The following is a 25,614-nucleotide window of genomic DNA, read 5'->3' as shown; positions in this document are numbered from 1 at the left end:
GAGATCATGCCACTGCACTCCAGCCTGGGTAACAAAGTGAGACCCAGTCTCAAAAAAAAAAAAAAAAAAAAAAAAGTGATGAAGAAAATGAGGCTGTTTTAACCCAGCTAACATCTAGGTTTGACCATTGGGTGAAAGGAGTCATTGCAACAGTGGTGGTCTACTAAGTTGATTTATTGCCTGCAAGAGAAGCCTGTACATCAGGTACTTCTCCATGCTCAAGTCCCTTGCTTTGGCAGTTCTACAAGCCATCAGGAGAGTGCTTGTAACTAATTAGAATGGTGCCTCTCAATCTGTAGCATGCACTGGGAGCACCTGGAGGGCTTGTAGGACACAGATTTCTGGCCCAGCTCCCAGAGTTTCTGATTCAGTAGGTCTGGGGTGGGGCCAAATAACTTGCATTTGTAACAAGCTACCAGGTGATACTGATTCTGCTGATCCCATACCATACTTTGAGTCGCAAGGTCCTAGTATATCATTCACACACACTCAACAGTGTATGTTTTCAGTACTCTAAGGGCAATTCTTAGCGATCGGTTAGGCCATAGTAGAATTTTGACTTTATCACACACTGTTCCACCTTTATATGTCTTGTCTACTTGCACACAGCCACTATTTTTCATATAAGAATAGTAATTTTTTTTTTTTTGCTATAATGGCACTCCTCTTCAGAATATATTCAACGATGGAATTTCATGCCAGAAAATTGTTGTGCATCAATTATTATAACAGTTTCTGTCATAAAGAATTAAAATTGCAAAGGATACCATCTGTCCATTTTAAAATCCACACTGCTATAAATTAGTCATCATAATGTAATGGTCAAGTATAATACCACAATTTACTATTGTCTGATAGTATTCTTGAAACTTGTTCTCTTTGTTCCTCTTTGAAGCTTTTTTTTTTTTTTTTTTGAGACAGATTTCGCTCTTTTGCCCAGGCTGAGAGTTAGGTGGTGTGATCTTGGCTCACCTGCAACCTCCACCCCCTGGGTTCAAGAGATTCTTCTGCCTGCAATCATGCCCGTCTAATTTTTGTATTTTTGGTAGAGACAGCGTTTCGCCATGTTGGCCAGGCTGGTCTTGAACTCCTGACCTCAGGTGATCTGCCCACCTTGGCCTTCCAAATTGCTGGGATTACAGGTGTGAGTCACCATGCTTGGCCTCTTAAAAGCTTTTTAGTAACTGAGAGAAGTAGAAAAATCATGGTGTCCACATTGCATGTGGTCACTACTTGACCTGGCACTTTATATCTGACAGACACTATGTGGAGTGAGCTATTACCAGCAATCTGTTCATGCTACCCTCCAGTAGGCACAGCACATAGGCTATGTTCCAAATAGGCCATAGGTCTCCTCAAGAGCTAAACACTACATATGGCATTTGTTGAATCATTTTACTGTCCCCAAGACAGAGATATATTTATCAGGGGCATCATTCACCTGGAAAATCTCTGAGCTACTTACCTATAGGTGGTGATTAAATGTGTAAACAAGCTGCTTTTCCTAGTCCCAAATTCACCCGCTTATAATTAAGGAAATTCATTTTGGTTGCAATATTCACTACTATAGCATATTGGCGGCTTTTTCTGAATCAATGTTAGCCTACATTTGCTTATAAAAATCTTCAGGTTTCCATTTTAGTGGTATCGCTTGAGAAAAAAATCCAGAAAATTCTGATGCCAGCTTTTCTACATGGTTCCCTCTACTGAAAAATATAAAGTGGATCAAAGTTTATAAACTACTAAATTTTAATGCATAGAAGCTTGAGTATTTCTTGTTTTTTATAACATCCAATTTAACACACATAAGCGAAAGATCCCAAGTATAGAAAGGTAGGAAAAAGAGAAGAGGAAGGGCAAACGGGGCTGTGGCAACTATAGTATTGGGCAGTTTGGTAACACCGCTTCTTCTCCTGCTGCTTTAATAAGGTATAATTGACAAATTTGAATTGTATATATTTAAGATGTACAACTCAATGTTTTGATACATGTGTGCATTGTGAAATAATCACCACAATCAAGCTAATCAACCATCACCTGACATAGTTATGTTTTTGTGTGTGTACGTGATGAGAACACTTCAGATAAAATATATGGACTGCTTTGTAAATTTTCATGACATCCTTGTGCAAGGGCCTTGCTAATCGTCTCTGCATTGTTCCTATTTTATTTGTTTATTTCAGACAAGGTCTCTCTTTGTCACCCACCCTGGAGTGCAGTAGTGCAATCTTGGCTCACTGCAACCTCTTCCTCCTGGGTTCAAGTGATTCTCCTGCCTCAGTCTCCCGAGTAGCTGGGATAACAGGCACGCACCACCACACCCAGCTAATTTTTGTATTTTTAGTAGAAACAGGGTTTCACCATGTTGGCCAGGCTAGTCTCAAACTCCTGACCTCAGGTGATCTACCTGCCTCAGCCTCCCACAGTGCTGGGATTACAGTCATGAGCCACTACATCCGGCCTGTTCCAATTTTAGTATATGTGCTTCCAAAGCAAACACCTTACCTTCTTCTTACAACAGTACTCCCCAACCCACAAAACATAAGGTCAGCAACCCAGATTTAGACCGAACCTCAACTTCCTGGCCAGAGGAATTATCCAAGGATTATTATTAGGGCAGGTGACACAAGTTGAGAAAATCCAAGTTCTTCCCGAGCAGGTACTCAAGGGGCCCTTTGGCTCTGGGGTCACGGAGCTAGATGAAGTGAAGCCAGAGGGGCTTGCATACCTCATGAAAAGGCCTAGCTGAAATAGAAGGGAATGAGGCCAAAACCCAGAGAAATAGACCTGTGAGGATATACACACAAAGCAGAGGGGCAGAGAAAAAGAGAATGAGAAGACCTTTCAATGTCCTTGAGTCCCGGGGTTCAGAGTAGCTACGGTCAGGGCCTTCCCTATTCTCCCCAGGAACATGAACCACTAAACGTTGCTCTTTGCTTAAATTATTTTGAGTAAAATTTCTGCTCCTTGACTAATAGTAAGGCATATTACATTTTATCTATTTCTGAGTAATGGCAACTATTTTTAAAATCAATCTTACTCCCACACCTAGGAGGAAAAAAAATACTGTCAGATATGAAATTAGGTTTAAACATTAATAGCTAAAGGTGTCTGAGATTTTTGTCTGGAATTTGCTGGTAAAAGTGCTATTTTGAAGTGTATGTGTGTAAATTAATCCACACCCTAGGGACAATTATTTAACATTTTTAACACCTAGGTCAGGAGTCTACACCTGAGGCGGAGTGAATAACTAGATATCTAAGGGCCTTAATCTGTTGGCCACCCTCCAAAGGAGGCAGGTGTAGAACTTTAGATATCTCACTTTCTGAACCTGCACCATAAGCGATGTTGCATTTTTTCATAGTGAAATGAGCAGTATTCAAGATATACTGCCAGATGCCTAGCAGCCCTTTTCTTTCTTTTTTTTTTTGGGATAGAGCCTTGCTCTGTCATCCAGGCTGGAGTGTAGTGGTGCGATCTCGGCTCACTGCAACCTCCGCCTCCTGGGTTCAAGCGACTCTTGTGCCTCAGCCTCCTTAGTAGCTGGGATTACAGGCACACATCACCATGCCCAGCTAATTTTTATATTTTAGTAAAGATGGGGTTTCACTATGTTGGGCAGACTGGTCTTGAACTCATGACAAGTGATCCGCCCATCTCGGCCTCCTAAAGTGCTGGGATTACAGGCATGACCCACCACACCTGGCCTAACAGCCTTTTAAGTAGCATCAAGGTCTAGAACTTGTTTACTTCCATGTGACCCTTCCTAATACTAGATTCTTTCACCTGAAGTGACTGGAAGGTTAGCTTGTCTTCTGTGAGAATAAAGTTGCTTTGACATCCAAGTGAATCTTCCATGCAAGGTGTTTGTTAGAGGGCCAAGAAAGGGGTATGGACTTCACTGACTTTATAGGAATCATTTGTACGACTGCTTTCTTTTGGCCTATTTGTTAATACTGGTGTGTGGAAAATTTAGATCTGAGATTAGTTTTCATTATAATAAATCATAATAACAATGTTGTAGAAGAGGAAGCATGACTCCCTTCTATCTCTAATCTCTGAAAGTATTTTTACTATAAGAAATGGACAGTCCCTGAATGGACAAATTGGCTTAGGTCAAGTCTTAAGGGTGAGAGAAGCTGCTCAATGACCTCTTATGACCTAGATTCTCAAACACTCCCTGGGTTTTCATCCAGTCTGGTTTCCTACTCTTCCTTCTAGACTGACCCTTCTATGAGCTCTTCTTCTTGGTTCTAATCTAGTTTAGTTCCTGGTATTAGAGGCCATGATTGCTTGCAGCCCACCTCTGGTTTTAGACTTAGGCCAACTCACACCCACATTTGAATGCCACATAGCTCTATTCCTCCCCTATACTCCTAGGCCTATTTCATTTTGCTTAAAGAAAGTGTTTATTTCTCATTTGCATGTGGAAAGTCTTTATTATTGTACATATTACTTGCAACTATCTGTCCAAAATTAGAGTATCTTGTACTTTAACATAAAGACAGAATGACAATGTTTTTAAAAGAGTAAAAGCACATTCCACTTACGTAAGTGAATTTTAAAAAGTCTTTAATTCAAAATAATATTTCACCATGTAATTTCTTAAGTTTCAGCCATAGGTATGTGTTCTTGAAGTATAGATCCTTTTTTTTTTTTTTTTTTTTTTTTTTTTGAGATGGAGTTTTGCTCTTGTTGCGCAGGCTGGAGTGCAATGGCGTGATCTCAGCTCACTGCAACCTCTGCCTTCTGGGTTCAAGCAATTCTCCTGCCTCAGCCTCCCAAGTAGCTTGGATTATAGGCATGCCCCAGCACACCCTGTTAATTTTTTGTATTTTTAGTAGAGACAGGGGTTTACCACGTTGGCCAGGCTGGTCTCGAACTCCAGACCTTAGATGATCCACCCACCTTGGCCTCCCAAAGTATTGGGATTACAGGCATGAGCCATTGTGCCCAGTTGAGACTTTTTTTTTTTAAGAGGCAAGCTAGTTTATTGATATAGTAGTTCCTGTCTAATTCTTAGACACTCAATTTAAGAGATTGAAAAGAATGGAAAGATAATTCCAGCCCCATCAGGAAAACTGTATTTGGGCTCTTCTCACTATAAGAGTGAGAAGCTAAAAATGGGTTCATTTTTGTTATTGGCCTGAAGAAAAAATACACAAGGAACCAATAAGGAATTAAACTAAGTTGCCGCCAAAGGAATGGAGAGGAGGGTTTGATTTTAGCAGAGACCTGTGTCCCACTTACAAACGATGTATGGATGAAGAAATGCCTACATGGGGTATGTAGCCACTGGTGCGGTGGCTCACACCTGTAATTCCAACACTTTGAGAGGCCGAGGTGGGTGGATCACAAGGTCAGGAGTTCGAGACCAGCCTGTCTAACATGGTGAAACCCTGTATCTACTAAAAAATACAAAAATTAGCCAGGCATGGTGGCGGGCGCCTGTAATCCTAGCTACTTAGGGGGCTGAGATGAGAGAATTGCTTGAACCCAGGAGGTGGAGTTTGTAGTGAGCCAAGATCGCCCCACTGCACTCCAGCCTGAGCAACAGAGCAAGACTCTGTCTCAAAAAAAAAAAAAAAAAAAAAATGTGTCTACATGGGATCCCAAGGTGAGTGGATGCTAGGCATTGTGGCTTGGGAGCACTGGGAGAGTTGCCCAAGCTTGGCATGGAGAGAGTGGAACCACCTGCTTTCAAATGACCATGAAGTGGCAACAATGGCCTGAAGACCAGGGTCCTTCCCTGAATATTCTGGAGTGTGTAATCTTCTCTTTCACCATTCCATCATTACTCCAAGATTGTGGTAATATGTATTGCACATCTGTGTTTTGGAGTAAGTTCACACCTATCACAAGTAAATACACAATTTTTAAAATCTAGATTAAGCTATTTACAATATATCTAAACCAACAATGACTACTTGAGGATATTCTCTTTAAATAGTATTCATTACAGAAGGCTGAGTCTACATGAGGAAGATGTGCACTTTGCCTACTATATCAGCATTTCCTAAGCAGCCTGCTTGGTGCTAGCTCACAGATATTGACTGCCCTCGGTCCTTGAGACAGTTGGTTGCCTTGGGTGATTATCTTCAGCTGTAAGCAGCCTCTTCCTCTTGCCCCAGTGAAACTGCCTTTGCAAAATTATGACTGAGACAGTGAAAGAGGTCCAACTTAAACGACTCCATCTTGCCTCTAACCTCCAAGCTGTGCTTGTTCATTCCTGGATACAGGCTGAATTAACTTTGAGAGGAACTTAGTTTATCTTTTAAAACAAAGATGATAGTAGCCTTTTCCCAGGACAAACTTCTTTCTTGCCCGGGGATTGTACTACTAACATGAGCCACAAAATTTAAAATTATGGTTTAAGAGTCACGTAGCTGGAGGCTACAAGATTCTGACCCTCCCTAAACTGCTCCTAAGATCAGTGCTTGAGGCGTTTTGCAGACTCTACCCTGGATGGATCTACCAGCACCACCCAGATCGAGAAACCGGCCATCTGATCTTGTGACCCCCCCCCAACCCAGGAACTGACTCAGCACAAGAAGACAGGGACGCCCCAGGATTTCACCTACGACCCAACCAATAAGCACTTCCCAACTCACTACCTCTCCCCTCCCACCAAATTGTCTTGAAAAGCTTTGATCCCCAACTGTTCCGGGAGACTGATTTGAGTAATAGTAAAACTCCAGTCTCCTGCTCAGCCGGCTCTGCATTAATTATTCTTTCTGTATTGTGATTCCCCTGTCTCGAGAAATCTGCTCTGTCTAGGCAGCAGGATAAGGTGAACCCACTGGGTGGTTACAAATTGGGTAAAGTCAACCCACTGGGCGGTTACACCAGTGTGCTATACAACTACTGTATTATCATTTCTGTGTGTGCCATTTGTGTTGGAAGCACTGGTTCACATATCTGTAACAGTTTAGTGCAAGAGGCAAAATGTTCCTTTAGCTGCTTCTCTCCTACTGACAAAATAAATTTAAACGGTAACTGCCTGCATTCAAGAAATACTTTATCAGATGTAAGCACAGAGCCAGAGTTAAAGCAAGATTTAGCCTAGGAGACTCAGAGACTTGGTAAAGTTTCTGGATAGCTCTTCTATTCAGAAGTAAAGATGTTAGATACATTTTTGGAAAGAGTTTTGTTCTAGTTCTACAGTCATAGAAAAGTGGAGACTAATGGCTGAACAGAACTAAAATTCAGAAACAGCAGAAATAAAATTTAAGAATTGAGTTCAACCATTCTTTCCTCCCAGGGAGGTCAAACCTACCATAGAGTATCTGATTCACTCAGGGATTCTATCTGAAGTTCAAGTTCTTTCATTCATTCATCTGAAGTGTCCCGATTCAAGAGGGTCAGGCTTTCTGTACTTTCTGTTTCCCTGCAATTTGTGAGCCAGCAGTACTAGGGCAGTGATTTTTTTTTTTTTTTTTTTTTTTTTTACTCTGGCTGCATGCACATTGAAAGTACTTAGAGATTTTTTTTCCCCCTAACAATCTGTGCCTGGGTCTTATCCTAAACCAGTGATTCTCAAATGTGGTTCCCAGATCAGCAGCCTCAGCACTGCCTGGTAACTTACTAGAAACGTGGATGTTGGCCCCACCCCAGCTCTACTGAATCAGAAATTCTGAGGTTGGTGCCCAGCAACCAGGTGATTTTGATGCAATCTAAATTTAAGAACACTTGACCTAGACTAATTAAATCAGAATCTCTAAAGTGAAGCCTGAGAAAATGATCATTTCAAGTGATTCTAATGTACAGCCAGAGTTGAGACCATTGCCTTGGACAAGTGGAAAGCCCTAGGAACTCAGTAGAATTCCTGGTCTGTCAAGTCTCCATTTTTCACATCAGACCACGCTCCCCACTTCCTGATGCAGGTCCCTTTCCAGGTAAGATTATCAGTAACTCTTTCAGCAGAATTTAGAGTTGACTCCTGAATTTATTTCTGGCCTTGGGCAGATTTCATGTGTTACATCCTTGCCTAAACTGATTACTCACTTGTAAACACCTGTGGAAGTGAACTGCCAGGTCCCACAGCATTTGTTCTCTAAAGCATCTTGTAAGAAATGAGAGATGCATTACAAAAGGAAAGCAGAAGGAATGAGGTCTCTTACATTTTAGAGCACAAGTCCTCAATCTTCGCTGTATATTAGAATCACCTTTTAAAAACTACCATTACATTATAGACCATATACCAGACCAATTAAATACAATATTGTGGGATAGGGTCCAGAACTCAATTTTTCTTAAAGCTCCTGAGGTGAGTAAAATTGGCCAAGAATTTCACTCTAGCAGGAGAAACTTGACTAAGAGGTTGGTCTTGAACAAGAGATAGGGAGACTGACAGGAGGAAGAAAAGCTTCTCAGTGCCAGTGAGGAATTGGTATTCACATGCACACATTCATCCCGTAACCTTTTTAAAAAATACTTTCTTCTCTAACCTTAACACAGAACTAGATGGGCCCCTTTCATACACTCTTAGGTTGCATGAGAGAGAGAGGGAAAGATAAGGAATAGATGAAGCAAGTCTAATGAACCCTTGAAAATTGTTCATCTTGATGATAAGTATGTAGAAGTGTATCACGCTATTCCTTTTGTGTATATTTGAAAATTTCTAGTAAAAAAAATTCAACTAAATTTTTTCAGAAGTGGGGACATTATTACCAACTTATAGAAATAAAAAGGATTATAAGACTACTATGAAAAATTGTACGCCAACACATCGGATAACTTTAACTTGTAGTTTGAAAGTAGGGTAAATAGGGGTCCGTTCCAAGATGGCCGAATAGGAGCAGCTCCAGTCTGCAGCTCCCAGCGTGATCATCGCAGAAGATGGGTGATTTCTGCATTTCCAACTGAGGTACCTGGTTCATCTCATTGGGACTGGTTGGACAGTAGGTGCAGCCCCCAGAGGGCGAGCTGAAGCAGGGCAGGGCATGGCCTCACCCGGGAAGTGCAAGGGGTCAGGGGATTTCCCTTTCCTAGCCAAGGGAAACCATGAGAGACTGGACCTGGAAAATCGGGACATTGCCACCCAAATACTGTGCTTTTCCAACGGTCTTAGCAAATAGCACACCAGGAGATTATATCCCGCACCTGGCTCTGCAGGTCCCATTCCCACGGAGCCTTGCTCACTGCTAGTGCAGCAGTCTGAGATCAAACTGTGAGGCGGCAGCCTGGCTCGGAGAGGGGCGTTCACCATTGCTTAGGCATGAGTAGGGACACAAAGCGGCCAGGAAGCTCGAACTGGCAGGAGCCCACTGCAGCTCAACGAGGCCTGCTTGCCTCTGTAGACTCCACCTCTGGCGGCAGGGCATAGCTGAACAAAAGGCAGCAGAAACTTCTATAGACTTAAACATCCCTGTCTGACAGCTCTGAAGGGAGCAGTGGTTCTCCTAGCACAATATTTGAGCTCTGAGAATGGACAGACTGCCTCCTCAAGTGGGTACCTGACCTCCGTGTAGCCTAACTGGGAGACACCTCCCAGTAGGGGCCGATCGACACCTCATACAGCTGTGGGCCCCTCTGAGATGAAGCTTACAGAGGAAGGATCAGGCAGCAATATATTTGCTGTTCTGCAGCCTCTGCTGGTGATACCCAGGCAAACAGGGTCTGGACTGGACCTCCAGCAAACTCCAACAGACCTACAGCTGAGGGACCTGTTAGAAGGAAAACTAACAAACAGGAATAGCATCCACATCAACAAAAAAGACATCTGGCCGGGCGCGGTGGCTCAAGCCTGTAATCCCAGCACTTTGGGAGGCCGAGACGGGCGGATCACGAGGTCAGGAGATCGAGACCATCCTGGCTAACACGGTGAAACCCCGTCTCTACTAAAAAAATACAAAAAACTAGCCGGGCGACGAGGCGGGCGCCTGTAGTCCCAGCTACTCGGGAGGCTGAGACAGGAGAATGGCGTGAACCCGGGAGGCGGAGCTTGCAGTGAGCTGAGATCCGGCCACTGCACTCCAGCCTGGGCGGCAGAGCAAGACTCCGTCTCAAAAAAAAAAAAAAAAAAAAAAAAGACATCCACACCAAAACCCCATCTGTAGGTCACCATCATCAAAGACTAAAGGTAGATAAAACCACAAAGATGGGGAGAAACCAGAGCAGAAAAGCTGAAAATTCTAAAAACCAGAACACCTCTTCTCCAAAGAACCACAGCTCCTCGCCAGCAACAGAAAAAAGCTGGACAGAGAATGACTTTGATGAGTTGACAGAAGAAGGCTTCAGAAGGTCGGTAATAACCAACTTCTTCGAGCTAAAAGAGGATGTTCAAAGTCATTGCAAGGAAGCTAAAAACCTGGAAAAATGATTAGACAAATGGCTAACTAGAATAAACAGCATAGAGAAGACCTGAAAACCATGGCACGAGAACTACGTGATGCATGCACAAGCTTCAGCAGCCAATTCAATCAAGTGGAAGAAAAGTGATTGAAGATCAAATGAATGAAATGAAGCAAGAAGAGAAGTTTAGAGAAAAAAGAGTGAAAAGAAATGAACAAAGCCTCCAAAAAATATGGGACTATGTCAAAAGACCAAATCTACGTTTGATTGGTGTACCTGAAAGTGACAGGGAGAATGGTACCAAGCTGGAAAACACTTTTCAGGATATTATCCAAGAGAACTTCCTCAGCCTAGCAAGGCAGGCCAACATTCAAATTCAGGAAATACAGAGAACGCCACAAAGATGCTCCTCGAGAACAGCAACCTCAGGACACATAATTGTCAGATTCGCCAAGGTTGAAATGAAGAAAAAAATGTTAAGGGCAGCCAGAGAGAAAGGTCGGGTTATCCACAAAGGGAAGCCCATCAGACTAACAGCGGATCTCTCGGCAGAAAGACTACAAGCCAGAAGAGAGTGGGGGCCAATGTTCAACATTCTCAAATAAAAGAATTTTCAACCCAGACTTTCATATCCAGCCAAACTAAGCTTCATAAATGAAGGAGAAATAAAATCCTTTACAGACAAGCAAATGCTGAGATATTTTGTCACCACCAGGCCTGCCTTACAAGAGCTCTGAAAGGAAGCACTAAACATGGAAAGGAACAACTGGTACCAGCCACTGCAAAAACATGCCAAATTGTAAAGACCATGGATGCTAGGAAGAAACTACATCAACTAATGGGCAAAACAACCAGTTAACATCATAATGCCAGGATCAAATTCACACATAACAATATTAACCTTAATTGTAAATGGTCTAAATGCCCCAATTAAAAGACACAGACTGGCAAATTGGATAAAGAGTCAAGACCCACAAATGTGCTGTATTCAGGAGAGTCATCTCACCTGCAGAGACACACATAGGCTCAAAATAAAGGGATGGAGGAAGATCTACCAAGCAAATGGAAAGCAAAAAAAAAAAAAAGCAGGGGTTGCAATCCTAGTCTCTGATAAAACAGACTTTAAACCAACAAAGATCAAAAGAGACAAAGAAGGCCATCACATGATGGTAAAGGTATCAATTCAACAAGAAGAGCTAATGATCCTAAATATACATGCACCCAATACAGGAGTACCCAGATTCATAAAGCAAGTCCTTAGAGACCTACAAAGAGACTTGACTCCCACACGATAATAATGGGAGACTTTAACATCCCACTGTCAATATTAGACAGATCAACAAGACAGAAGGTTAACAAGGATATCCAGGACTCGAACTCAGCTCTGCACCAAGTGGACCTAATAGACATCTACAGAACTCTCCACCCAAAATCAACAGAACATACATTCTTCTCAGCACCACATTGCACTTATTTTAAAATTGACCACATAATTGGAAGTAAAGCACTCCTCAGCAAATGTAAAAGAGCAGAAATCGCAACAAATTGTCTCTCAGGCCACAGTGCAATCAAATTAGAACTCAGGATTAAGAAACTCACTCAGAACCACACAACTACATGGAAACTGAACAACCTGCTCCTGAATGACTATGGGTAAATAATGAAATGAAGGCAGAAATAAAAAGGTTGTTTGAAACCAATGAGAATAAAGACACAATGTACCAGAATCTCTGGGACACATTTAAAGCAGTGTGTAGAGGGAAATTTATAGCACTACATGCCCACAAGAGAGAGCAGGAAAAATCTAAAATCGACACCCTAACATCACAATTAAAAGAACTAGAGAAGTAAGAACAAACACATTCAAAAGCTAGCAGAAGGCAAAAAATAACTAAGATCAGAGCAGAACTGAAGGAGATAGAGACACAAAAAAATCCTTCAAAAAAAATCAATGAATCCAGGAGCTGGGTTTCTGAAAAGATCAACAAAATCAGTAGACTGCGAGCAAGACTAATAAAGAAGAAAAGAGACAAGAATCTAATCAGCACAATAAAAAATGATAAAGGAGATATCACCACCGATCCCACAGAAATAAAAACTACCATCAGAGAATACTATAAACACTTCTATGCAAATAAACTAGAAAATCTAGAAGAAATGGATAAATTCCTGGACACATACACCCTCCCAAGACTAAACCAGGAAGAAGTTGAATCCCTGAATAGACCAATAACAGACCCTGAAATTGAGGCAAGAATTAATAGCTTACCAACCAAAAAAAGTCCAGGACCAGAAGGATTCACAGCTAAATTCTACCAGAGGTACAAAGAGGAGCTGGTACCATTCCTTCTGAAACTATTCTAATCAATAGAAAAAGTGGGAATCCTCCCTAATTCATTTTATGAGGCCAGCATCATTCTGATACCAAAGCCTGGCAGAGACACAACAAAAAAAGAGAATTTTAGACCAATATCCCTGATGAACATCAATACAACAATCCTCAATAAAATACCTGGCAAACCAAATCCAGCACATCAAAAAGTTTATCCACCATGATCAAGCGGGTTTCATCCCTGGGATGCAAGGCTGGTTCAAAGTACATAAATCAACAAATGTAATCCATCACATAAACAGAACCAAAGACAAAAACCACAGAATTATCTCAATAGATGCAGAAAAGGCCTTTGACAAAATTCAACAACGCTTCATGCTAAAAACTCTCAATAAACTAGGTATTGAAGGAACCTATCTCAAAATAATAAGAGCTATTTATGACAAATCCACAGCCAATATCATACTGAATGGGCAAAAACTGGAAGCATTCTCTTTGAAAACTGGCACAAGACAGGGGTGCCCGCTCTCACCACTCCTATTCAACATAGTGTTGGAAGTTCTGGCCAGGGCAATCAGGCAAGAGAAAGAAATAAAGAGTATTCAATTAGGAAAAGAAGAAGTCAAATTGTCCCTGTTTGCAGATGACATGATTGTATATTTAGAAAACCCCATCATCTCAGCCCAAAATCTCTTTAAGCTGATAAACAACTTCAGCAAAGTCTCAGGATACAAAATCAATATGCAAAACCCACAAGCATTCCTATACACCAATAACAGACAAACGGCCAAATCATGAGTGAACATACAAGGGATATGAAGGACCTCTTCAAGGAGAACTACAAACCACTGCTCAACAAAATAAAAGAGGACACAAACAAATGGAAGAACATTCCATGCTCATGGATAGGAAGAATCAATATTGTGAAAATGGCCATACTGCCCAAGGTAATTTATAGATTCAATGCCATCCCCATCAAGCTACCAATGACTTTCTTCACAGAATTGGAAAAAACTACTTCAAAGTTCATATGGAACCAAAAAAGAGCGTGCATTGCCAAGACAATCCTAAGCAAAAAGAACAAAGCTGGAGGTATCACACTACCTGACTTCAAACTATACTACAAGGCTACAGTAACCAATACAGCATGGTACTGGTTCCAAAACAGAGATATAGACCAATGGAACAGAACCTAGGCCTCAGAAATAACACCACACATCTACAACCATCTGATCTTTGACAAACCTGACTAAAACAAGAAATAGGGTAAAGGATTCCCTATTTAATAAATGGTGCTGGGAAAACTGGCTAGCCATATGTAGAAAGCTGAAACTGAATCCCTTCCTTACACCTTATACAAAAATTAATTCAAGATGGATTAAAGACTTAAATGTTAGACCTAAAACCATAAAAACCCTAGAAGAAAACCTAGGCAATACCATTCAGGACATAGGCATGGGCAAGGACTTCATGACTGAAACACCAAAAGCAATGGCAACAAAAGCCAAAATTGACAAATGGGATCTAATTAAACTAAAGAGCTTCTGCATGGCAAAAGAAACTACAATCAGAGTGAACAGGCAACCCTCAGAATGGGAGAAAATTTTTGCAATCTACCCATCTGACAAAGGGCTAATATCCAGAATCTACAAATAACTTACACAAATTTACAAGAAAAAAAATCAAACAACCCCATGAAAAAGTGGGCAAAGGATATGAACAGACACTTCTCAAAAGAAGACATTTATGCAGCCAACAGACACATGAAACAATGCTCATCATCACTGGTCATCAGAGAAATACAAATCAAAACCACAATGAGATACCATCTCACTCCAGTTAGAATGGCGATCATTAAAAAGTCAGGAAACAACAGGTGCTGGAGAAGATGTGGAGAAATAGGAATGCTTTTACACTGCTGGTGGGAGTGTAAACTAGTTCAACCATTGTGGAAGACAGTGTGGTGATTCCTTGAGATCTGGAACTAGAAATACCATTTGACTCAGCAATCCCATTACTGGGTATATACTCAAAGGATTATAAATCATGCTACTATAAAGATGCATGCACCATATGTTTATTGCGGCATTATTCACAATAGCAAAGACTTGGAATCAACCCAAATGTCCATCAATGATAGACTGGATTAAGAAAATGTGGCACATATACACTATGGAATACTATGCAGCCATACATAAAAAAGGATGAGTTCGTGTCCTTTGTAGGGACATGGATGAAGCTGGAAACCATCATTCTGAGCAAACTACTGCAAGGACAGAAAACCAAACACCGCATGTTCTCACTCATAGGTGGGAACTGAACAATGAGAACACTTGGACACAGGGCAGGGAACATCACACACCGGGGCCTGGCGTAGGGTGGGGGTATGGGGGAGGTATAGCTTTAGGAGAAATACTTAATGTAAATTATGAGTTAATGGGTGCAGCAAACCAACATGGCACATGTATACACATGCGTAACAAACCTGCACTTTGTGTACATGTACCCTAGGACTTAAAGTATAATAAAAAATAAATAATAATAATAAAAAGAAAGTAGGGTAAATAGGCCAGATGTGGTGGCTCACGCCTGTAATCCCAACACTTTGGGAGGCCAAGGCCGTTGGATCACTTGAGGTCAGGAGTTTGAGACCAGCCTGGCCAACATGGTGAAACCCTGTCCCTACTAAAAATACAAAACATTAGCCAGGCATGGTGGCAGGTTCCTGTAATCCCAACTACTCTGGAGGCTGAGGCAGGAGAATTGCTTGAGCCCAGATGCAGAGGTTGCAGTGAGCTGAGATGGCACCATTGCACTCCAGCTTGGGCAACAAGAGTGAAATTCCATCTAAGAAAGAAAGAAAGAAAGAAAGAAAGAAAGAAAGAAAGAAAGAGAGAAAGAGAGAAAGAGAGAAAGAGAGAAAGAGAGAAAGAGAGAAAGAGAGAAAGAGAGAAAGAGAGAAAGAGAGAAAGAGGGAAAGAGAGAAAGAGAGAAAGAGAGAAAGAGAGAAAGAGAGAAAGAGAGAAAGAGAGAAAGAGAGAAAGAGAGAAAGAGAGAGTAAATAATTTTTTTAAAAAAGCAGATTGGATAACCTACAGGAAATGGACAAATTCCTAGAGACATGCAGACTGCCAAAACTGACTCAAGAAGGAACAGAAAATCTAAATAGACCTAACAGAAGGAGATTGAATCGGTAATTCTCAAACTGTTCCAAAAAAATAGAAGAAGAGGGAACACCTAACAACTCATTCTATGAGGCAAGCACTACTTGATATAAAAGACAGATAACATCACAAGAAAACTACAAATCAATATCCCTTCTGATTTGGGATGCAAAAATCCCCCCATTAAAAAACAGATGCTCAACTGACAATGGGGTTACATCTGATGAACCCACCATATATTGAAAATATCATAAGTTGACTATATATAATACACCTAACCTACTAAACATCATACCTTAGCCTAGCCTGCCTTAAACATATTTAGTACACTTACATTAGCCTACAGCTGGGCAAAATTACCAGGCAATCCAGTACATTGTAGAGCATCAGTTGTTTACCCTTGTGATTGTGTGGCTGATTACAAGTTGTGGCTTGCTCCCATTGCCCAGAATCACAAGAGTATGCTACCACATATTGATAGCCCAGTGATATGGTTTGGCTCTGTGTACCCACTCAAATCTCATCTTGAATTGTAATCCCCACATGTTGAAGGAGGGGCCAGGTGGGAAGTGATTGAATCATAGGGGCAGACTTCCCTCTTGCTGTTCTCACAAGATCTGGTTATTTCAAAGTGTGTAGAACTTCACCCCTTTGTGCTATCTCTCTCCTGCCCTGTCATGGTAAGAAGTGCTTGCTTCCCTTTTGCCTCCCGCCATGATTGCAAATTTCCTGAGGCCTCTCAGCCATGCTTCCTGTATAGCCTGTGGAACTGTGAGTCAGTTAAACCTCTTTTCTTTATAAATTACCCAGTCTCAGGTGGTTCTTTATAGTAGTATAAGAGCAGACTAATACACCCAGGAAAAGATCAAATTTTAAATTTGAAGTACATGGTTTCTACTGAATGCATATCGCTTTGGCACCATTGTAGAGTTGCAAAATTATAAATTGAACCATCATAACTTGGGGACCATCTGTACTAGAAAATCACATCCAGCACATATTAAAAGGATTACATGCCATGACCAACCAAATGGGATTTAATCCCAGGAAAGCAAGGGTGGTTCAGTATAAGAAAATTAGTCATTGTAATATACTATATCAGTAGAATGAGAGGGGACAAAACATACAATCACCTCAATTGATGCAGAAAAGGCATCTGACAAAATTCAACACCCTTTTACAATAAAACACTTAAACTAGAAATAGAAGGGAACTTCCTCAACATACAAAAGGGCTTATATGAAAAACCTACAGCTAACATCATACTCAATGGTTAAAGACAGAAAGCTTTCCCCCTTATATCAGGAACAAGACAAAGGTGTCTGATCTTGCCACTTGTATTCAATATTGCACTGAAAGTTCTAGCCAGAGAAATTATGCAAGGGGCTGGGTGTGGTGGCTCACACCTGTAATCCCAGCACTTTGGGAGGCTGAGGTGGGTGGATCGCCTGAGGTCAGGAGTTCAAGACCAGCCTGGCCAACATGGTGAAACCTTGTCTCTACTAAAAATACAAAAATTAACTGGGCATGGTGGCGTATGCCTATAGTCCCAGCTACTCAGGAGGCTGAGGCAGGAGAATAGCTTGGACCCAGGAGTTGGAGGTTGCAGTGAGCCAAGATCACTCCATTGCACTCCAGCCTGGGTGACAAAGTCAGACTCCATCTCAGGAAAAGAAGAAAAAAGAAAAAAAAAAAAAAAAAAGAAATCATTTAAGAAAAAGGGGGGGGGGGGGGTAAAACATCCAAGCAAGAAAGGAACAAGTAAAGCTATCTCTATTTGCGGATGATGTGATCTTATAAATAGAAAATATCATGAAATCCACCAAAAACCCTCAGAGCTAATAAACAAATTTAACAAAGTAATAGGATACAAGATCAGCATGCAGAAACCAGTTATATTTCTGTGCACTAGCAATGAACCATCTGTAAAGGAAATTAAGAAAGCAATCCCATTTATAGTAGCATCAAAAGAATAAAATACTTCGGAATACATTTAACCAAAGAGGAGCAGAACTAATATGCTGAAAGCTGTAGAACACTGCTGAAAATAATTAAAGAAGACCAAAATAAATGGAAAGAATTCACATATTTATGGTTTGGAAGACTTGATCTTGTAAAGATGACACTGTTCCCCAAAGTGATCTACAGATTCAGAGCAATTCCTGTCAAAATCCAAAACCTTTGTTGCAGAAATGGAAAAAGTCTGTCCTCAAATGCATATGTGATCTCAAGGCACCCCAAACATCAAGACAATTTTGGAAAAGAAAGACAAAATTGGAGGACCCACACTTCACAATTTCTTTTTTCTTTATCTTTTTTTCGAGACAGAGTCTCGCTCTGTTGCCCAGGCTAAAGTGCAGTGGCACGCCTCCAGGGTTCAAGTGATTCTCTTGCCTCCGCCTCTCAAGTAAACTGGGATTACAGGCACCTACCACCACACCCAGCTAATTGTTGTATTTTTAGTAGAGACGGGGTTTTGCCATCTTGGTCAGGCTGGTCTCAAACTCCTGATCTCAGGTGATCCACCCGCTTCGGCCTCCCAAAGTGCTGGGATTACAGGCATGAGCGACCGCACCTGGCCTCACAATTTCAAAACTCACTACAAAGCTACAGTAATCAGGGCTGCGTGTGGTGACTCACGCCTGTAATCTCAGCACTTTGGGAGGCCAAAGTGGGTGTATCACAAGGTCAAGAGTTCGAGACCAGCCTGGCCAACATGGTGAAACCCCATCTCTACTAAAAATACAAAAATTGGTGGCGCGCACCTGTAATGCCAGCTACTCCAGAGGCTGAGGAGGAGAATCGTTTGAACCCAGGAGGCAGAGGTTGCAGTGAGCTGGGATTGTATCACTGCACTCCAGCCTGGGCGACAGAGTAAGACTCCGTTTCAAAAAACAACAACGACAACAAAAGCTACAGTAATCAAAACACTGTGGTACTGGCATAAGAGAGACATATGAATCAGTGGAATAGAATTGAGCATCTGGAAATAAACCATACATCTATGGCCAATTGATTTTCATCAAGGGCGCTAAAACAATTCAGTGAGGGAAAGAACAATAAGTAGGGCTGGAAGAAGTGGACACTCGCATGCAAAATAATAATCTTGAACTATTACCACATACCATCTACAAAAATTAACTCAAGATGGACAAAAGACCTACATGTAAGAACTATGAAAGTAGGAAAGTGTAAAATATAAAACTCTCAGCCAGGTGCAGTGGCTCATGCCTGTAATTCCAGCACTTTGGGAGGCCGAGGCAGGTGGATCACCTGAGGTCAGGAGTTCCAGACCAGTCTGGCCAACATGGTGAAATCTCATGTCTACTAAAAATACAAAAATTAGCCAGGTGTGGTGGTAGGCACCTGTAATCTCAGCTACTCAGGAGGCTGAGGCAGGAGAACTGCTTGAACCCGGGAGGTGGAAGTTGTGGTGAGCCGAGGCGCTATTGCACTCCAGCCTAGACAACAAGAGCAAAACTCCATCTTAAAAAAAAAAAAAAAAAAAAAAAAAAAAATATATATATATATATATATATATATATATATATATAGTGTGTGTGTGTATGTGTATATATGTATGTATGTATATATATGTATGTGTGTATATATATGTGTGTATATATATGCTCTCAGAAGAAAACACAGGTAAACATCTTCCTGGCCTTGGATTTGGCAGTCTTACGTATGACACCAAAAGCAACAAAAGAAAAGAATAAGTAAATAGAGTTTCATTAAAATTAAAAACTTGTGTATCAAAGGACACTATCAAGAGAGTAAAAAGGGGCCAAGCAGGGTGGCTCAGGGCTGTAATGGGAGGCCATTAGAGGAGATGGAGGCCAAGGCAGGAGAACCAAATGAGCTCAGGAGTTCAAGAACAGCCTGGGGAACATAGTGAGACCTTATCTCTACTAAAAATAAAAAAAATAAAAAATTAGCCAGGCCTGTAACCTGCATCTGTAGTTCCAGCAACTCAAAGGCTAAGGTGGGAGGATGGCTTGAACCTGGGGGATGGAGGCTGCAGTGAGCTATGATCACACAACTGCACTCCAGCTTGGGCAACAGATTTAGACCCTGTCTCAAGATAAAATAAAATAAGAGAGAAAGTAGAAAGAAAACCCACAGAGAGGGAAATATATTTGTAAATTATACATCTGATAAGTATTTAGTATCCAGAATATATAAAGAACTCCCACAATCCAACAATTAAAAGACAAAGAGCTCAATTTGAAAATGGGCAAAAGGGGCTGAGAGCAGAGGCTCATGTCCTGCACTTTGGGAGGCTAAAGTGGGAGGATCTCTTGAGGCCAGGGGTTCAACACCAGCCTGGCAAAATAGCAAGACCCTGTCTCTACAAAATAAAAATTAAAAATTTAGCTGGCCATGGTGGTGCATGCCTGTTGACCCAGCTACTTGGGAGCCTAGAGCAAGAAGATCTCTTAAGCCCAGGATGCAGTGAGCCATGATCATGGCACTGCACTTCCTCCTGGACAATAAAGTGAGACCCCCCCAGTCTCTTTAAAAAAATGGGCAAAGGGCTTGAATACACATTTCTCTGACGAAGATATACAAACAGCCAACAAGCACATGAAAGGGCGCTCAATATTATTAGTCATTAGGAAATCAGAACCATGATGAGATACAACTTCACACTCACTAGATTGGCCATATTATTTTAAGTAGAAAATCAGCATTGATGAGGAGATAGAGAATTTGGAACCCTCATCTGTTGCTGATAAAAATGCAAAATGGCACAGCCACTGTGCAAAACAGTTTTGTGGTTCCTTAAAAAGTTAAACATAGAATTACCACATGACCCAGGCATTCCATTTCTAGGTATACATTTGGAAGGATTCAAAACAGGTATTCAAACAAATACTTGTACACAAACGTTCATAGCAGAAATCTTCACAATAGCCAAAAGGTGTAAACAACTAAAATGTTCATCAATTGATAAATGGGTAAGCAAAATGAGGTATAATCACACAGTGGAATATTATTTGGCCATAAGAAGAATGAAGTACTGAGACATGCTACAACATGGATGAACCTTGAAAACATTAAGTTAGGTGAAAGCAACAAGACACAAAAGGTCACATATTGTATGATTTCATTTATATGAAATATCCAGAACAAGTAAATTATCAGGGTCTGTGGGTAGAGGAGGAATGAGGAATGACTACTAATGAGTACGTGATTTTTTCCCAGGGGAGAGTGACCGGAGGATGATGAAAATGTTTTGGAGTTAGACGGAGGTGATGGTTGTACGACATTGTGCATGTACTAAATGCCACTGAATTGTACACTTAGTTAATGATTAATTTTGTGTTATGTGAATTTCATCCCAATTTTTTTAAAAAAGGAAAGAACATTCAAGCAAATACAAATCAGTTAAGCAATGTAAAAGTAGTCTGCAAAAATTATGATTTCATACGATGACTGTAGCTTAGCAGTTGTTTGTGAGCATATGTGGTCCTCCTTTTGGGGGATTTCCAGACAGAGGACTATGTAAGGAAATATGGCTCCTATTTTTCAAGTGAAAGCATGAATAGGAATATTGTGTTTTGTAAAGATAATGTGAAAACATTTGTATCAAAAGACTGATAGAGCCAAGCCATATGAAGTAAATAAAGGCTCTAATGTCATGAGAACCTTGAGAGAGCTATAAGCAAAGTTCTGAAGGAATAAAATGGAAGAAGCATTTATGTCTTCAGGAGAAAGTCCAAACTAACTAGGACAGCAATATGAAGTGAATTTTGGCTATACAGCTTCTTTCTTTTTTTCTTCCCTTTTTTTTTTTTTTTTTGAGACAGAGTCTTACTGTCGCCCAGGCTGGAGTGCAGTGGCATGATCTCAGCTCACTGCAGCCTCCATCTCCCAGGTTCAAGCGATTCTCCTGCCTCAGCCTCCTGAGTAACTGGGATTACAGGTGCCTGCCACCATGCCCAGCTAATTTTTGTATTTTTAGTAGAGAAGGGGTTTCACCATGTTGGCCAGGCTGGTCTTGAACTCCTGACCTCAGATGATCTGCCTGCCTCGGCCTCCCAAAGTGTTGGGATTACAGGCATGAGCCACTGCGCCCGGCCCTATACAGCTTATTTCTTCAATTCTTCATAATAACCCTAAAGGTTGAAATTATTATACCCATCTATGGCAAAGATTACTAGTCCCTTTCTCTACCATATGCATTTTCTCTTTCATAGAGACAGAAAGTTTTAGCTGAGGACATAGCTGCCCAAAATAAAAATATCCCCCAGACTCCCTTGCAGCTAGGTGTAGTTTTATACAGTTGGCCATGTGACAGGGTTGGCCAGAATTTAGTCACATGGCCAATTGTATAAAACTAGAAGCATCATATGGAAACTTCTGAGGAAAAAACTGATTTATGTCTTGTTCCTTCTTCCCTCTTTTTCCTTCCCTTCTTCTTGAAGGATATAATGTGTCTCCAGAGGCACCAACTTGGGCCATAAGATGACTTCTATATTAGGAATAGAAGTCAAGCATGGCAGAGCAAAAAGATAGGAGCTGGTGCCCAAAACTATGGAGCCCTATATTCCTCTCAGATGACCTAATTCTGGACTCTTATTCGAAAGAGAAATGCATTCTATCCTATTTAAACCAATCCTGTATGGAGTCTTCTTTCTTGTATAGAAATCAAATCTTAATGGATACATTATTTTGCAGATGACAAAACCGAAAGGATAAGTAAAGTGCACAAGATCACACACCAGAAACTCACCAAGATGGGATTCAAATCCAGTTCCGTAATTCCAGTGGTCATGCTATTCCATCTTTGCTGATTCTTCTTTTAGGATTCTCCAGGGTCTGGTTGTGGCCTACATTTCCAGATTCTTCTTTTGCTACTCACTTATACCCTAGGTTTTGCCTTTTCGGAAGATTTGGGCCAGTGCTTCCTCGGGCTCAACTTCTCATGTTACCTCCAATACAACAGATCTTTCAGCTGGGTTGTTTTTATTGCAGCCTCCAACATCATAGAAATTACATGCTGGCATATGGTGGTTGGGCTGGGAAGTGATCTGAGGGGCATGAACCACAATGCATTTAAAATTGCTTTTCCCTTTGTTCTTTATCCTCATCCTCAAAACAAAACGGTACAATTCAGTCCTGTCCCCAACTTTAGGCTAAATTGATAAGAGCATTAGTTGGTATTTATTCACTCAATAAATATTTATTGAACATAGATATAGAATCTGTCAGCCATTATGTGAGAAGCCCAGGGTACAACAGTACCTAGTCTCAAGGAATTTACATATAAGTGTGCAACTTGGAGTCTGGTGGGCATCAGATGTCAGCTTCCACATTGTGTTTTCTAAATTCTTTTTTTTTTTTTTTTTTTAAAGAGATAATGTCTTGCTATGTTGTCCAGGCTAGAGGGCAGTGGCTATTCACAGGCATGTTCATGATGCACCAGTTTGGAACTCCTGGGCTCAAGCAATCCTCCTGCCTCAGCCTCTCAAGTAGCTGGGACTACAGACTCATGCCGCCACGCCTGGCTGTTGTCTTTTCAGTGAAGTTTCATGAGCTCTTGTGTACATAGACCCTTTCATTTGTCCTCTCATTTGCCTACAAATCACACCTGGATATATTTGAATTCGTACCAGCTATACAGATCTTTGCTTTGCGATTCCAGATACAGATAGGCAGGGTTTACATAGAGCAGAAGGGAGAGAACTGTTGATCTCATACTCACCTAGTGACAGGTTCCCAGTGGTTCAAGTAAGAAATTCAAGGATCATCTAGACTCAGTCCCCATATCCAATTCATCACTAAATCCTCCCATTTCTCTCTCTTAATCAGTCTCAACTTCATCTTCTCCTCTCCATTTTTATTGTCATTGTTTTAGTTCAGGCAAATATTGTTCCTATTTACATGTGTACAATCATCTCTGTATTATTAGTATGCTAAGGCTGCCATAACACAATACCACAGGCTGAGTGGCTTCAACAACAGAAATTTATTTTCTCACTGTTCTGGCAGTTAGAAGTCCCATATCACAGTTCTGGCAGATTTGGTTTCTGGCGAGGTCTTTTTTACTGGTTTATAGGCAGTTGCCTTCTTGTTGTGTATTCACATGTTCTCTTCTCGGTGTATACAGGAAGAGATAGATCACTGGTGTCTCTTCTGTCTCTTCCTCTTCTTATAAGGATGCCAATCCTGTTGTATTAGGGCCCCACCCTTGTGACCTCGTTGAACCTTAATTACCTTCCTAAAAGCCCTCTTTCCAAATATATTGGGGTTAGGGCTTCAGCACATGAATTAGGGGCAGGATCGGGGGCAAAGGGACACAATTCAGTCCATAAAAACCTCCACACTACATTCTGAGTGATATTTCCAAGAGACAAAACTGATCATGTCACTGCTTTGCTTTTAATTTTTTATGGTTCTGGGTCTCTTAGGGTTCTTTGGTTGGGAAAACAACTAATCAGGATCACCTTAAGGGCGTTTCGGGAGCTTACAGAACTGAAGGGGAGGCTGAAGAGCCAGGCTTAGAATGAGGTAGTTCCTGAGGTTTCAATAACAGGGATTCCTGCACTGACTTGGTTGGGTACTCACCCTGCTAGGAGCAGACTCTCTCTGGTTCTCTCCTTATGTTACACTGCTCAAGATACAAAGTCTCTGGTTGCACTGAATGTACTTCATGCACTGAACTGTACACTTCAAACTGTTAAAATGGCAATTTTTTGGCCGGGCGTGGTGGCTCATGCCTGTAATCTCAGCATTTTGGGAGGCCGAGGTGGGTGGATCACCTGAGGTCAGGAGTTCGAGACCAGCCTGGCATTTTTGTTTTTGCGACAGAGTCTTGCTTTGTCACCCAGGCTGGAGTGCAGTGGCACAATCTCGGCTCACTGCAACTTCTGCCTCCCAAGTTCAAGCGATTCTCCTGCTTCAGCCTCCGGAGTAGCTGGGACTACAGGCGCCTGCCACCACGCCTGGCTAATTTTTATATTTTCAGAAGAGGCAGGGTTTCACATGTTGGTCAGGCTGGTCTCAAACTCCTGACCTCAAATGATCCAGCCACCTGGGCCTCCCAAAGTGCTGCGATGACAGACGTGAGCCACCGCACCCTGTAAAATGGCAAATTTTATGTTACATATTTTTGTACCACAATTTTTAAAAAGTTAACAGTGGCCTTCATGTAGCCAAATGCTTAAAATGTTCTGGAAGGCAATTTTAGAGTGATGAAATATAAATATAGCTTTTTATCTCTAGGGATTAGATGACACATGGTAATACATGAAGTTAAATAAATGTGATCAAGCTAAATAAAATTGATATAGTTGTATTTGACTTTGGAAGTAACAAAAAGAGCCAAATAGAGAAAGACAGAAGATGATCAGACCTTGACATTTCTTCCTTCTTTCAATAGACACCTCTTTCAGGCTTTGTCATTTTCAATACTAAGCACTAAAAGGATTTTTATAAATCATTATTTCCAGTACAAGGCAATATTTTCATCAAACTAAGTTTGATGAAACTTGGCTTATGTTAATAATATTGCAAAAAATCTTCCTGGATATTATACCTAAGATTTACTTCTAAAAACTCTGGGGACTGAAACAAATGGAGAAGTTTATGGATAAAGCAGATTGACCATGAATTGATCATTTCTCAGAATGAGTTTGGGTTCATGGAGATTCATTATACTATTTCCTCTACTTTTGTGTATGTGTGAATTCTCCACAATGAAAAGGTTTTTTAAATCCTAAAAAACAAAAATCTCTGAAACAGAAAGTGTAGTGAGTGTAGTTTAGGTCACATGCTTACCCTTTGACTATGTCAGAGAGGTGAAAGAAGAAGCCTCCA

General features: G+C 41.1%; 2 pseudogenes; both read right to left on the bottom strand.

Annotated features, from left to right (window-relative positions):
- LOC104660218 overlaps positions 1-25,614 on the bottom strand; it is a 78,763-nt pseudogene that overhangs the window by 13,220 nt on the left and 39,929 nt on the right.
- LOC115894398 lies at positions 2,088-2,186 on the bottom strand (annotated as a pseudogene).

The sequence above is a fragment of the Rhinopithecus roxellana genome, chromosome 17 (genome assembly GCF_007565055.1).
Source record: "Rhinopithecus roxellana isolate Shanxi Qingling chromosome 17, ASM756505v1, whole genome shotgun sequence".
Taxonomy (NCBI): Eukaryota; Metazoa; Chordata; class Mammalia; order Primates; family Cercopithecidae; genus Rhinopithecus; species Rhinopithecus roxellana.
This window is presented reverse-complemented; position numbering and strand designations above follow the sequence as displayed.